This window comes from Monodelphis domestica, chromosome 6 (assembly GCF_027887165.1).
Source record: "Monodelphis domestica isolate mMonDom1 chromosome 6, mMonDom1.pri, whole genome shotgun sequence".
NCBI classification, from domain to species: Eukaryota; Metazoa; Chordata; class Mammalia; order Didelphimorphia; family Didelphidae; genus Monodelphis; species Monodelphis domestica.
This window is the reverse complement of record NC_077232.1, coordinates 29,585,185-29,598,457: the sequence shown is the minus strand read 5'-3', so window position 1 is coordinate 29,598,457 and position 13,273 is coordinate 29,585,185. Positions and strand designations below refer to the sequence as shown.

The 13,273-nt window shown below is 42.4% G+C and overlaps 1 protein-coding gene across 1 annotated transcript in view; it reads left to right on the top strand.

The window, feature by feature from the left end:
- LOC100014668 (transmembrane protein 263-like) overlaps window positions 1–13,273 on the top strand; it is a 399,095-nt gene that overhangs the window by 231,256 nt on the left and 154,566 nt on the right. The gene's annotated exons all lie outside the window — the stretch shown is intronic.

Below are 13,273 nucleotides of genomic sequence, written 5' to 3'. Positions count from 1 at the left end.
AGATGAGTGTAGAAGAAGGGCAGATATAAGGGATGACATGAAGGTCCAATAAGACTTGGCAATTGATTATAAATTGGACAAAGGATAGGAAAGAGGCAAGGATAACTCCTTGGTTTTGAGCCTGGATGACTAGAAGAAGGATAGTGCCATCAGTAGAGATTCTCTCTAACCTAAATCCCTCCTGCTTCATTTGAAACTCATTTCATTTGATTCCGTCCTCAGAAAACAATAGCCAGTCATCGTCTTCCTTGTAATAACCCTTCAGCTATTTGAGGACAGTTATTAAGGCACCTTTCAACCTCCCTTTCTTCAAGATAAATGATCTTGATTTCCTCAGCTTTTTTTTTTTTAAGTCTGGCCTCTGGGTTCCCAAGAAACTACCTCTTAATCTCTTTTGTCTAAATGTTCTTTTCTGAATAGGATCATAGCATTTAAAAGTTGGAAAGGACCTGAAAGTGTATCAAATCCAATCCCATCATTTTATTGATGAGGGAACTGAGGCCCAGAGAGGGAAGACCACTTGTCAGGATCCCACAAATGGTAAGTGGTAGTCAGGATTTAAATTCAGGTCCTCCCAGTAGAAATCCAAAACCTTTTCTATTTCATTGGACTGAATTCTAAGAAGGGACCACACACACACACACAAACACACACACACACACACACACACACACACACACACACATACCCCTCTACCTCTAATATGTCACTTCCCCAGCCCTGACCTTGTGGAGTGGCTCACAGAAGACCCTCTGATCTCCTTGGCTTGGGTTCAAAGTCAGCATCTTATTCTTGCTACTTGTGTTACCTTGGATGAGTAATTTTCCTTCCATGAGCTTCAAATTTCCTCATCTGTAAAATGAAGGAGTCAAACAAAGTGACTACTAAGTTTCCTTTCAGCTCTACAGTTATGATCCTGTGGACTTGGTCTTATTGTAAAAGAGTCAGTGTCCCGAAAGATAGGTTAGAATGAAATTATAGGAACTCATAAACATAAAGGTTCAAGAAATCAACTTCATAACTACAGGCTACAAGAGAAGTTGCTGGTTACCAAAAAAAAAAAAATCACCCAAGAGATTTCTTGGGTTTCACCTTCAATTTGAATCAACAGTAACATATGACAATCCCTCTGCCCCTACCCCAAAAATCTAGTGCTTCAATACCCTGTGACCCAACTTGCTTCTCTGTAAAATGAAGGAGTTGGGCTCAGTGGCCTCTGACATCCCTTCCAGCTCTGGATCCCCAGATTCTTCAGAGTCCCAAAGAGCTAGGAACCAACTAGCCTTGTAAAGCTATTTCAGTGAATGACCAGATAGATGTAGCCATATAGACTTAGAAACAGTGGAGGCAGCAGGTCATGACTGTCCTAGAGAAATAAGACATAGTCACATTTGATTGGGACAGGGTCAATAGCCAAGACAGTGGGACCTTCCCTACTGGATCAAGTCAGAGGACCTGGGTTCAAATCTCAGCTCTGTGACTTACTATTTGATGACTTTGAGCAAGTTCCTTTCACCTTCCAAGTTTCCTCACATATAAAATAAAGTGGCTTCATTAAAAGATCTCTAGGCCTTCCAATTTTCCTCACGTATAAAATGAGGTGGTTCGATTAAAAGATCTCTCAGGTTCTTCTAGTACTTAAACCCTTTGATCCTATGACAGCAGCTCAGACCAGACTGTTCCTTTCAAAGACCTGCTAAAGGTAGAGAATTGGAGCAGCAAAGGAGGCCAACCAAAACCAATTACCTTCCTAACCCTGACTGATGAGGACTTAGTGCTCTGTCATTTTGGCCCCTCTTTAAGTTTCCATTTTCTTCCTGGAGATTTTCATATAATGATGATATTATTCATCCCACCTGGCTGAAAATAAAATTTGAGGATCTGCCAAGACTGATACCCTGAGTTAGGAAGAGAACCAAGGGATAGGGCATTAGGAGGTAAAAGACTAAAAAGAATCCTGGGTTGAGAGCCAAGGCTTACAGTCCTAGAGTTACTGCTGGGCTGTATTGAGACAGTTACCTAGGCCCTCTGGGCCTCCTTTTTCTGTATCTATAAAATCAGATTAAGTGAGGAAAACTTATTCCCTCTCTCCCCTAACTGCAACATCCATCTATGGGGAGAAAGACAGAAAGAGAGAGAGAGAGAGAGAGAGAGAGAGAGAGAGAGAGAGAGAGAGAGAGAGAGAGAGAGAGAGAGAGAGAGAGAGAGAGAGAGAGAGAGGAAGAGAGAGAGGGAGAGAGAGAGAGAGAGAGAGAGAGAGAGAGAGAGAGAGAGAGAGAGAGAGAGAGAGAGAGTTCTGTTTCATAATTTATTGCTACTCATTACCCATGTGACCTTGGACAAATCATGGCACCCACACACACCCCTGAGCCTCCATTTCCTCCTATGGTAAATGAGAAATTTGGATTAGATTATCTTTAGGGTCCCATCTAGCTTTCAGTCCTGTTACCCCACCCCTACTCCCAATGATAGAGTTCATGTTCTGATTTTTCCACCAAAGGCATCCAACCCAAGTCCTCCAACTCCAAACCCACTATTTCCCGTTCTTCCCCCTGCCTTTGGCTTTATTGGTTGTCTCCAGCTGGGGACTCAGGGGTGGGGGGCCAGGCAGGAGAGAAGAGGTTATATCACTTAGCTCCCCAACTCTCAGTTGTTTAGACCTGTCATTTCCCCTCCTGTGCTAGGTTCAGGCTTTTAAAGTTGCAGGGGATTTTAATGGCCATCTTGACCAAAGCTCTCACTTTACAGTTGAGTAGACTGAGGCCCAGTCTAGGGTCATGAACAGTAAAAAGCAGAATTGGGGTTCAATCCCAAGTCCTTGGACTTCCTCCTGCCCCAGCTTGTCCCTTCCTCCTTGCTCATGGCCAACCTTGTTGGCAAGCTGACCTCTGAGCCTGAGCCTTCAGTTTCCCCTCCTTCCCTGTTCTCTCTCCCCTTCCTAATTTCTCCCACCTTGTGAGCACCAGGGAAAGGAGTACAAGACCTGGCCTGGTTTCTCCCTCATATTATATAAAGGCATCGATCAGAGGGTCAGAGCTGTGCAGTGGCCTGGAGATGGCTCTAAAGGGCTGGTCTTGCCATTGACACACTTCCCTGGTGCTATAGCAGACCAGTCCTGTGAGCAGAGCCTCCCAGCAGCTGAGCCCAAGGGAATGTTTTTCAGACTCATTTATCTCTAAATACACTTGACAGCAATACAAATGTTCTCCAAGTCTACCTGACATGGCTTATGACAGTTGGGGATTGGGGTGCCGGGGGAGAAGGTGGAAGGAAAAGAGCAGTGAAATTATCTTTTAAAAAGATCCTTCTCCAAGTCTGGAGAATGGGAGCAGGAGGGGAGACTGATTGGAGACTGGGGACAGAGATGGAGGCACCAGGGAGAAAACCTGCAGTGGAAGAAATGGCTCTATAGGAGGCCATGGAGGTAAAACTTGGTTTTAGCGAAGCAGCAGTCAAAGTAGGCCAGGTGATCTTCTCCTAGGGCCACCATCTTCCTCTTGGAAGGAGTGAAGGAAGCTCCTCTCAAGTGAGTGGGAAAAAGAGGAGAGACTGAGGCACAGAAAAGCCAGTCCTAGCCTGCCATTTATTAGCTGTGTGACTCAGGCGAAAATCATCCGCCCTTCCTAAGCCTGTTTTCTCCTGTAAAAAGGGACAGTAGGAAGTATACTTCCCAGATCTTAGTGGAGAGGGAATGGACTGAGCCATATACAGGAATTCATTTTGCTTGGCTTATATTTATTTGTAACAAGGGAGAGCTTTTGTCTTTTGCTGGTGGGAGGAGAGAGGGATGAGGCTGGCAGTGATGGTAATGCAAAAAGAAAAGCCAAAAAAGAAAGACTCTGGTGTCACTAAAACACTCCAAACTACTCCAAGGAGAGCAAAAGGAAGTTCCGAAAGGGGCATAAATAACAGATAAGCAGGACAATCTGGGTACTATCATGTTAAATTTAATATGTGCTTTCAAAAGAATGCATAATATTCAGGATAGAAATTCATCACATACAATCTATTAAACACAATGTAATATTCATTGGATACAATCTTCTTTCTCTAGTCTCTGGATATTGAAATGTTGATGTTTGTTGATTGTTAGGTCCATAGTTTAAAAAATAAAATGAAATGAGGCAGTGGAATAGAAGACCGCCAACCTCCCTTTGAGCAATGACATTCTGTGCTCTAGGTGTCCCTTCAAAGCAATCCAGCGAGCAACTATTAAATGCCTATATTAAGCTGGGAAAAAAAAAAACAGAGCTATTAAATAGTCACAAAAATCACTCTTTAATCAGCACTGAACTCCTGGGAGTGCCACCAAGCTAGATGACAACTCTGAGGAACAAAAGAATTTGGGGAACTTATATGTCCTTTATGGGGAACTGAGGATGAGAGGGATAGTTGACTGACTTTACAATGGTAACAAAGAAAATGAGGAGTCCGAGACAGGAATAACAGTGAGAGACTGATGCTTTATAGTAGCAGTCTCTCTGTAACCGAGGATGACGATTGTCTTTGTGCGTTTTCATCTGTGATGTAGATGAGTGTGCACAAAAACACTTGTGCGTGAAGTAGATTTAATTGGAAAAGTAGATGCACAGAGACAGTCCCACTCTCTCGGAGCTGGAAGCCTGGATCCAGTGGCAAGAAAAATCGTTACACCTGGAGACTTCCTCAGCTGCATTGGATGGCCCTGTTGTCTTTTGTGCTCCAACACGCCCTGAGCACTCCACAGTGCTTTGCTGCGTCGCCCTCTCAGCCGTTGAACCTTCTTATTGATTTCTTCCATCTGTTTGGCCGAAGCAGTCTTCACATGTAGCAAGTTCTTGATCGCCTGATCAAGAAGACTGATGCTTTACGATGGACACAAAAGGGGGAAATCCAGCCAAGGGCTTGGCTCACTGGGAGAGGACTTTGTTCTAAAGGGAGAAACCATTGGGACAAAAAGATACTTAATACCTGGTGGGATTGTCCATCCCCACTTAAACTACTTCAAGGTCTATTGTTAGTCTGAGACTAGTGAAGTTGGATTTTTCCCTCAGGGGGAAACTTCTGTGACAAGGTCAAACTTGAGGTCTTCATTTTCAAGCTAACTAAACTGGGGAGTCATCAGATCTCACTAGGCTACAAGTTTGGGGAGGGGGGGTTCTAGATTCCACTGTGACACCTACTATGCATGAAGAATTTTTGTTGTTGAGTCATTTTGGTCATGTCTGACTCTTCATGACCCCATTTGGAGTTTTCTTGGCTTAGATACTAGAGTGTTTTGCCATTTATTTCTCCATCCTACCTTACAGATGAAGAAACTAAGCAAACAGGGTGAAATGATTTCCCCAGGGTCACACAGTTACTAAGTATCTGAGTCCAGATTTGAACTCACAAAGCTGAGTCTTCGGTGACTCTAGGACTGGTATTCTATCCACTTTTGCCACCTAGCCACCCATGCACTGGAAAGCATGACAAAATAGTACCTCTCCTCAAGTAGCTTGCATTCTGCTTGAGATGAAAGTAGAGCAGAAATACAACATGAAGATATATAAGCAAACACTAGACAATTTGAGGAGGGGGAGAGCTCTAGGAGATCTAAGAAGGCTTCACAAGGCAGCTAAACAGAGCCCAGAAAACAAGGATTCTGAGACACCTTAGAAAATGAGATAGTGAGGGAGAGGTAGGAGCATTGAATTCATCAATCACCCAGTAGCCCAAGTGGCTGGAACATAGAAAGCAGTGCCATTAAAAAAGACTAGAAGAGTAGATTGGGGGAGGGTCCAAAGTACAAGGTTTAAGAATTGGTCCTTTATCTTAAAGAACTAGGGAGCCCCAAGCTATTCTGGAGAACTGGAGTGACTTGGTCAGACACAGTCTTGGCAACTATGAAAAGGAGAGATTAGAGAAGGGAGAGCCTGAAAACAAATTAGGAAGGTTATTACAGTAGTCCAGGTGAGAACTAATGAGGGCTTGAGTGAGAGTAACAGCAAAGGAAGGAGAGTGAAAATAATGAATGTGAGATGAACTCTGAAAGTTGAATCCACAAAATGTGGCAACTTCTAAGAAGTAGCAGGTGAAGAAGGAGGAAGAGCCAAAGGTGTCTCCAAGGTACCAAACTTGAGGCACTAGAAATGGTGGTACCCTCAAGAGAAACAGGAAAATTAAGAAGACAAGGAATGGGTTAAAAGACAAATCCAGTGGGTTTTGTTGGGGATATTTTGAGTTTGAAAAGCCTATAAGATGTCCAGAGAGTCCAGGTTATTAAGCTGTATAGGAGCACATTTCAGAAGGGTTTAGATTTCTAGATCTGGGGACATCTACATATGGTGATACTTGAACTCACAGGAACAAATAAGATCATCAAACAAAAGAGTAGAGACAGAGAGAAAAGGGCCTGTTATAGAGTCTTGGGGGGTCACTTATACTAAGGACAAAGAAGATGGAAGCTGATGCATTAAAGGAGATTGAAAAGTAAACAGGAGTATTTGTTCTATTTAGACAAACATCATTGACTGATGTCTTCAAGGTTTTGAGGATACAAAAACAAAAGTAAAACAAAACAAAATATTTTCCACCATCCAGAAGCTTGCCTGTGATAGAGAGGAACCAAGAGAGAGCATGTCAACATAGCCAACATGGGGTTGGAGAGGGGATATCTACAAGAAAGGGGTGGTCAACAATATCAAAAGCATCAGAGAGAACAATTTGCAGGGATCTAGGAGAAAAAAACACCATTCATAAGCAAAGGATAAACTATGGGAGTGGAAACACCGAGGAAAAGCAACTGCCTGAACACAGCGGTTGAGGGGACATGACAGAGGAGAGACTCTAAATGAACACTCTAATGCAAATATTATCAACATGGCAATGGGTTCAAATCAAGAAAACATGTAATGCCCAGTGGATTTACGCATCGGCTATGGGGGGTGGAGGGGAGGAAAAGAAAATGATCTATGTCTTTAATGAATAATGCTTGGAAATGATCAAATAAAATTTTTTTTAAAGCATCAGAGAGGTCAAGGATGATGGGCACTGGGGAAAAGCCACCAGATTTAGTGGATCATTGAGAATTTTGAAGGAATTTCAATTGAAGAATCAGAAGGCAGATTAAAGGAGGTGTTGGAATTACTGGGAAATAAGGATGTGGAGGCACTTAATTGTTTCTAGGAGTTTGAAAGTGAAGAGAAATTTCATAGAAAAAAGGGAGAGGATGATACATTTCAGTGTATTTGTAGATAATTGTAAAAGTGTGAAAGAATAACATTTCTAACATTATAAGGTCCTTCTCAGCTCTGATCTTCTCTGCTCTAAGATCCCTCCCAGCTCTAAAGCCCTATGTTCTAAGATCTCTCTCATTGGCAGCATTCTCTGTTCAAAGGTTCCCTCAAACTCTGACATTCTATGTTCTAAAAGCCCTCTTAGCTCTGATATTTTCTGTTCTAAAGTTCCTCCCAGCTCTAACACCCTATGTTCTAAGCTCTCTCCCAGCTCTAATAACCAATATTCTAAGACCCCTCCCAAAGCTAGCATTCTCTGTTCAAAGGTCCCTTCCAACTGTGCCATTCTATATTCTAAAGTCTCTCTCAGTTCTGACATTCACTGATCTAAGATCCCTTCTAACTCTGATAGTCTATGTTCCAAGGTGTGGTAAGGAAAACTGAGACTGGGAAACCATCGTTTAGAATGTGCCAGGAAGGGGAGCAGCAGTTGAAGCAGGAGAAAAAGCTTGTGGGAGAAACTGCTGAAAAGAACATTCTTTCCCTTCTGAACTCTGGTGAAAGTGGAGCTAGAACCCAAGCTTGTATCCCACCATGTGGTGACAAAGCCTTGCCTCCATTTCCCTCATACTGAAGAGAGAAGGAGCTTGACATATTTAGAAAACAAAAGAACAACTGCAGCTAAAAAGGGGCTGATCCCTTAAACTTCAAGGGGTCACCCTTAAGACCCTTTCCATCCCTTGACCTTCCCAAGAAGGACACTTGACATATGCTTAGTTTAGGATATTGATAGTGATTAGAGAAAAAGAAGAAAGAGAAGCTGAGGCTGAGCCATTTTGACTCATCTGAAATAGGACAAAAGACAACCTGTAGGGTCTCCTATTCCCACAAACCTATTCCCTTCTTTTATTACTTGAATTATTAAACAACTTTATATTGAAGAAACACAAAGTCAGATTCAAGTTGAAGGAAGACCAAAGAAAGAGAGGGTGGTAGGCTAGGCTAGCCATCTATCCTTGGCTAAACAACAAAAGTCAACAGGGACAGTCAGCCTGCCAATCAAGTGGGACTTCTGGGGTTTCAAATACCAGCCAAGCCTTAAAAGAAGTAAACTCCATTATTCCCCAGAAGTCTACTCATTGAGACACTGACCCTGTCATCCTTAAGTGAACATCAACTCAAGGGTACCCAGGGTTACCTCTCTTGTGGGTTTGAAGGGTGAGGGAAGGAGAGAATTACAAATATCATCTCTAAGCCCCAGAGGGCACCTCTCCCTTTACCACATCAGCCCTCCACATTCCCTCTGTCCCTTTACTACCTCCTCCATTCCTTGTTATAAACCCTTCCTTATCCCTTATACTTCAATCCTTATAAAGGCCCCTCCCAAAGCTAGCCAGCCTTTTGTGTGATAGAAGCCTTTCCAGCTCTGATGTCCCATATTCTAAGATTTCTCCCAGCTTTGATAATGTTCTAAAGTCTCTTCCTTTAGCTTATTAGATTAAAGAAATAAAGAACAGTAGATGAATGATCGGAGATGACTTTCTTGTCTGAGACAAGAGAACACTGAGTATGTTGACTATTTGTCTGAAGTTCTTCTGAGATATCAATGAATTCTTCCTAACTCTGATGGATCCAATTTATGCCAGTGATCCTGGCCTCAGGAACTGGAATCGAATTCTAGAGTTTCAGGACATAAAGGAAACTTACACCTCTCCTAATCCATCCCTATGGAATGAAAGGTTACCGAATGACAAGGACAAGAAAGGGATCTGGGGGGTTGGTTTTGCTTCCTCAATGAAGGAGATCAAGACAACTCATCTTGAGAAGGAAAAAAAAAGTCTATATTCCCTGTCTGACTGAGAATGAAATCTGGGAGCAGGGTTGGGTACTGCAATCCATGATCTACTTGATAGTTGATGGTACAACTACATCTGGGTATGAGATTGTGACTTGGGAAGAATATGAATAAACTGGATGGTATTCAGTAAAGGGTAGCCAAGAGGAAGAAAGGCCTAAAGACCATGCCATTTGAGGATTTGTAGTTGAAGGGGTACAAGTTTTTAGGCTTGGAAAGGAATGTGATGGGAGAGAAGGAAAGTAGGATAATGGTCTTACAAGCATTTAAAAGACTATCAAATGGGAAAGAGATCAGGCTTGGTCAGTATGGCTCCGAGGGACTTCTAGAGGTAGGAATAACCAGGTAAGACTTACAAAGAGGCCAATTTCAGTTTGAGGTAAGGACGAAGTGTACAGCCCTTAGAGCTCTCCCACTGTGGAGCAGCACAGGACGCCATTGCAGCCCTTAAGTAAAGGCTGAATGACCAGTGGTTGAGGATACTGTAGGAAGGGAAACTGGCAGATGTGGATTGGGCTAATTGGCCCAAAAGAAATTCAGTGACTCTGTGATTCCAGCTCCAGCATTCTATGATCCCTGAGAGTGGAATTTGAAGACCTGTGAAGGAGAGGAGAAAATTAGGTCCTATAGAGCACATTCCACATCTCCCCACTGCTTGTTTTTTCCAGCAGCAGTTAGGGCTGGAACTCATAGAGTTAAGGTCAGAAGGAGACCAATAATGAATAGTAAGCCAACAGGCTATGGGCAGTGAGAGGGTGGGACGCAAGCCCCTTCTCCCTCCCTGACAGGCCTTAAAAAACAACAAAAAATGCCATACATATGTATAGTTTTACTTTCTGGTAATATGTGTTCAGGCTTCCAAACCTATCTGACAGGCAGACAGGCTGGCAGATCCTGAGCCCATCTGCTCCAGTGTGTGCAAAGACTAGAATAACAGCACCACCCCATCAAGCCGCCCCACGCCACCACGCTAGTGTCATTACACCCAGGACGTTCAGCATTCTGACATTTCCAGGCGCCACATTTCTGGTAATGTGTGGGCTCTTGGGTAAAGGAGCCTGATGGAGATCATTAGAAAGGCTGAAATGCCTCGTGAGGAGATGAGCTTCCTGCCAGCAGAGGCTGGATGACCACCTGCCAGGAAGGGATGCTGTTGGGGATTAGGGCTCTGCCTCTCAGGATCATGGGCTTCCCTCAAGGTCCATGGAGGTGTCACCACCTCTTAGATGCCTTTTCAGATTCCTCCCATTGCCAGAGCTCTCTCTTTCCCCAACTTGCTTACATTTACTCATCTACAGCTATATTGTATTCCTCATTAAAATGGAAACTCCCTGGGGGCAGCTGGGTAGCTCAGTGGATTGAGAACCAAGCCTAGAGACAGGAGGTCCTGGGTTCAAATGTGGCCTCAGCCACTTCCTAGCTGTGTGACCCTGGGCAAGTCACTTGACCCTCATTGCCTAGCCCTTACCACTCTTCTGCCTTGGAGCCAATACACAGTATTGACTCCAAGATGGAAGGTAAGAGTTTAAAAAAAAAAAAGGAAACTCCTTGAAGTCAGGAGATGTTCTATTTTATTTTTTTTTATCTTTAGTACTTATCATAGTATCTAGTACTTGAATAAATATCCTTTGAATTAAACTGAATTAAAAGAGCCTTTGAACAAAGAACATAGACTGTTTGTTAAAGGGTCCTTAGAATCAATTGATTAATCAGCAAGCATTGATTATGCACCTACTATGTGCCTGGCACTGTGGTAGGCACTCAGAAACCAAAGACAAAAAGAAATAGTCTCTGTCCTCAAGGAGATTTTATATATATATATATATATATACATACATACATATATATGTATGTATGTATATATACATATATATGTATGTATGTATATATACATATGTATGTATGTATGTATGTATGTATGTATGTATATATACATAGATACATAGAATAAAAGATTCCAGAGTTGGAAGGAAAATTAGTAATAAGTCTCAGACACTTCTTGGATGTGTGTCCCTGGGCAAGTCACTTAACCCCCATTGCCTTGCTCTTACCACTCTTCTGCCTTAGAACCAATACACAGTATTGATTCTTAGATGAAAGGAACAAAGGAACAAAGGAAGGAAAGGAGGGAGGGAGGGAGGAAGAGCTAGTATTTATATAATGCCTACTATGCGCTAGGCACTGTACTAAGTGCTTTATAGATATTACCTCATTTGATCCTCACAACAAACCTGGGGAATGGGTACTTTTATTATCCTCATTTTACAAATAAGGAAATAAGGCAGAGGTAAAATGATTTACCCAAAGTCACAGAACTAGTAAGTATCTGAGGATGGGTTTCAACTCAGATCTTACAGAAGCTGAGCCCAGCATTCTAACCTCTGTGCCACCTGATGCCTTTGGGCTACTTCTCAAACTATCACTCACCCTGGGGGGCAAGGTCTCCAGAAAAGAATTGACTGGATTTTTTTTCCTTTGGGGTCGTAGGGGTACCCCTGCAGAGTTGGGGTTCTCTAGTACTGTCACTCAGGGGCTCCCATCATTTTACTCCCCATTGATTATCAGCCAAAGTTAAATAGTTCTTAGAAAGGGATATTCATTAAGTAGTTATAGGATAGTTGGCAGAAAAATGGTCTACCCAAGTCTATATATATATAGGCTCAAAGCTGGGTCTGATTCTTTCCACACATCTCAGTTCACTTCTTGTGTGCCATCTGATGCCATCCAATGACTAAAGTACTATTCCTACACTGAGTGAAGATGTACTTGAGCCTAGTTGATATGTTTGATTCATTCATCCATTCTAGAAGTCTGGGTCTCCTGTGTTTAGATGGATTGGTGTGGACAGCTCCCCTTACTGTAAGACCCAAGCTGTAGTGCTAGACAAGACCTCAGGAGGCCAGAAGGAAACAAGGACCAGAGAAGTTGTGGCCTGCCCAAGGTCAGATGGGTGGTAAGTTTGAAGTGGATTTTAACCCCAGAAGTGTGTTCTTTCGCTTATACCACATACTTCTTATTTAGGAAGCAATATGGCACTAGGATTGAGTTCTAGTAGAATGAAAACTCACCCTGATGAGATGATGGAGCTTGTAAAGCATCACAATAGGTTAATTCTGGGGGCAGCTGGGTAGCTCAGTGGATTGAGAGCCAGGCCTAGATATGCGAGATCCTAGGTTCAAATCTGGCCTCAGACACTTCCCAACTCTGTGACCCTGGACAAGTCACTTGACCCCCATTGCCTAGCCCTTACCTCTCTTCTGCCTTGGAACCAATACATGGTATTGACTCCAAGATGGAAGGTAAGGGTTAAAAAAAAAAGGTTAATTCTACAACATTTAGTATTGATTCTAAGCAGAAGGTAAGAGTTTAAAAAATAATAATAATATGGTGGGATAGATATTGCCAAACCCCATTTTATAGATGAGAAAACTAAGACCCAAAGAAGTCACAAATAGCAGAAAATGTACAACACATTTGGAGATTTCACCTACTGGTACTGCTCAATGAATTGATAAAGATAATAAAAGACTGAAGCACATGAATATTAGAGGGCCCGACTATAAGAAGGCAGGCCCGCTAATACACTGCTGGTGGAGGTGTGAATTGGTCATCCTTCTGTAAAACAATTTGGAACTGTGGTTGAAAAGTGACTAAATTAAATTGTTTATATCCTTTGACCCAGCAATACTACCACTAGGCCTGTGTCTGAAGGAGATCAAAGACAAAGGGAAAGGTCTCACTTGCACAAAATATTCATTGCAGCACTTTTTGTATTAGCAAAAAAAGAAAAGAAACCAACCCACAAAATGAATGCCTTCTAATTGGGAATTAGCTGAAAAATTGTGGTATGTGGACGTGGATCCAAAAAATTGAATGTGATATATGATTCCATAACAGACAGTGAATATGAGGAACAAAAGCATTTGGGAAGATTTATATGATCTGATGTCTAAAGAAGTCAGCAGAATGAAGAAAAAATATCTACTCACCAGCCACAATAACATAAAAGGAAGCCACATTAAAAGATGTTCAAACTCAAATGGATGTAATGCTGAGTGTTGTCTCCAAGGGACTAATGATTTAATTCCATGAGTGTTTATAAACATCTACTATGTGCCAAGTGCTGTGTTAATCACTGGGGAGAAGATGACAAAAGTGGAAACAGACCTTGCCCTCAAGGAACTTACATTCTACCAACATGTATACTGACTACACATTCTCT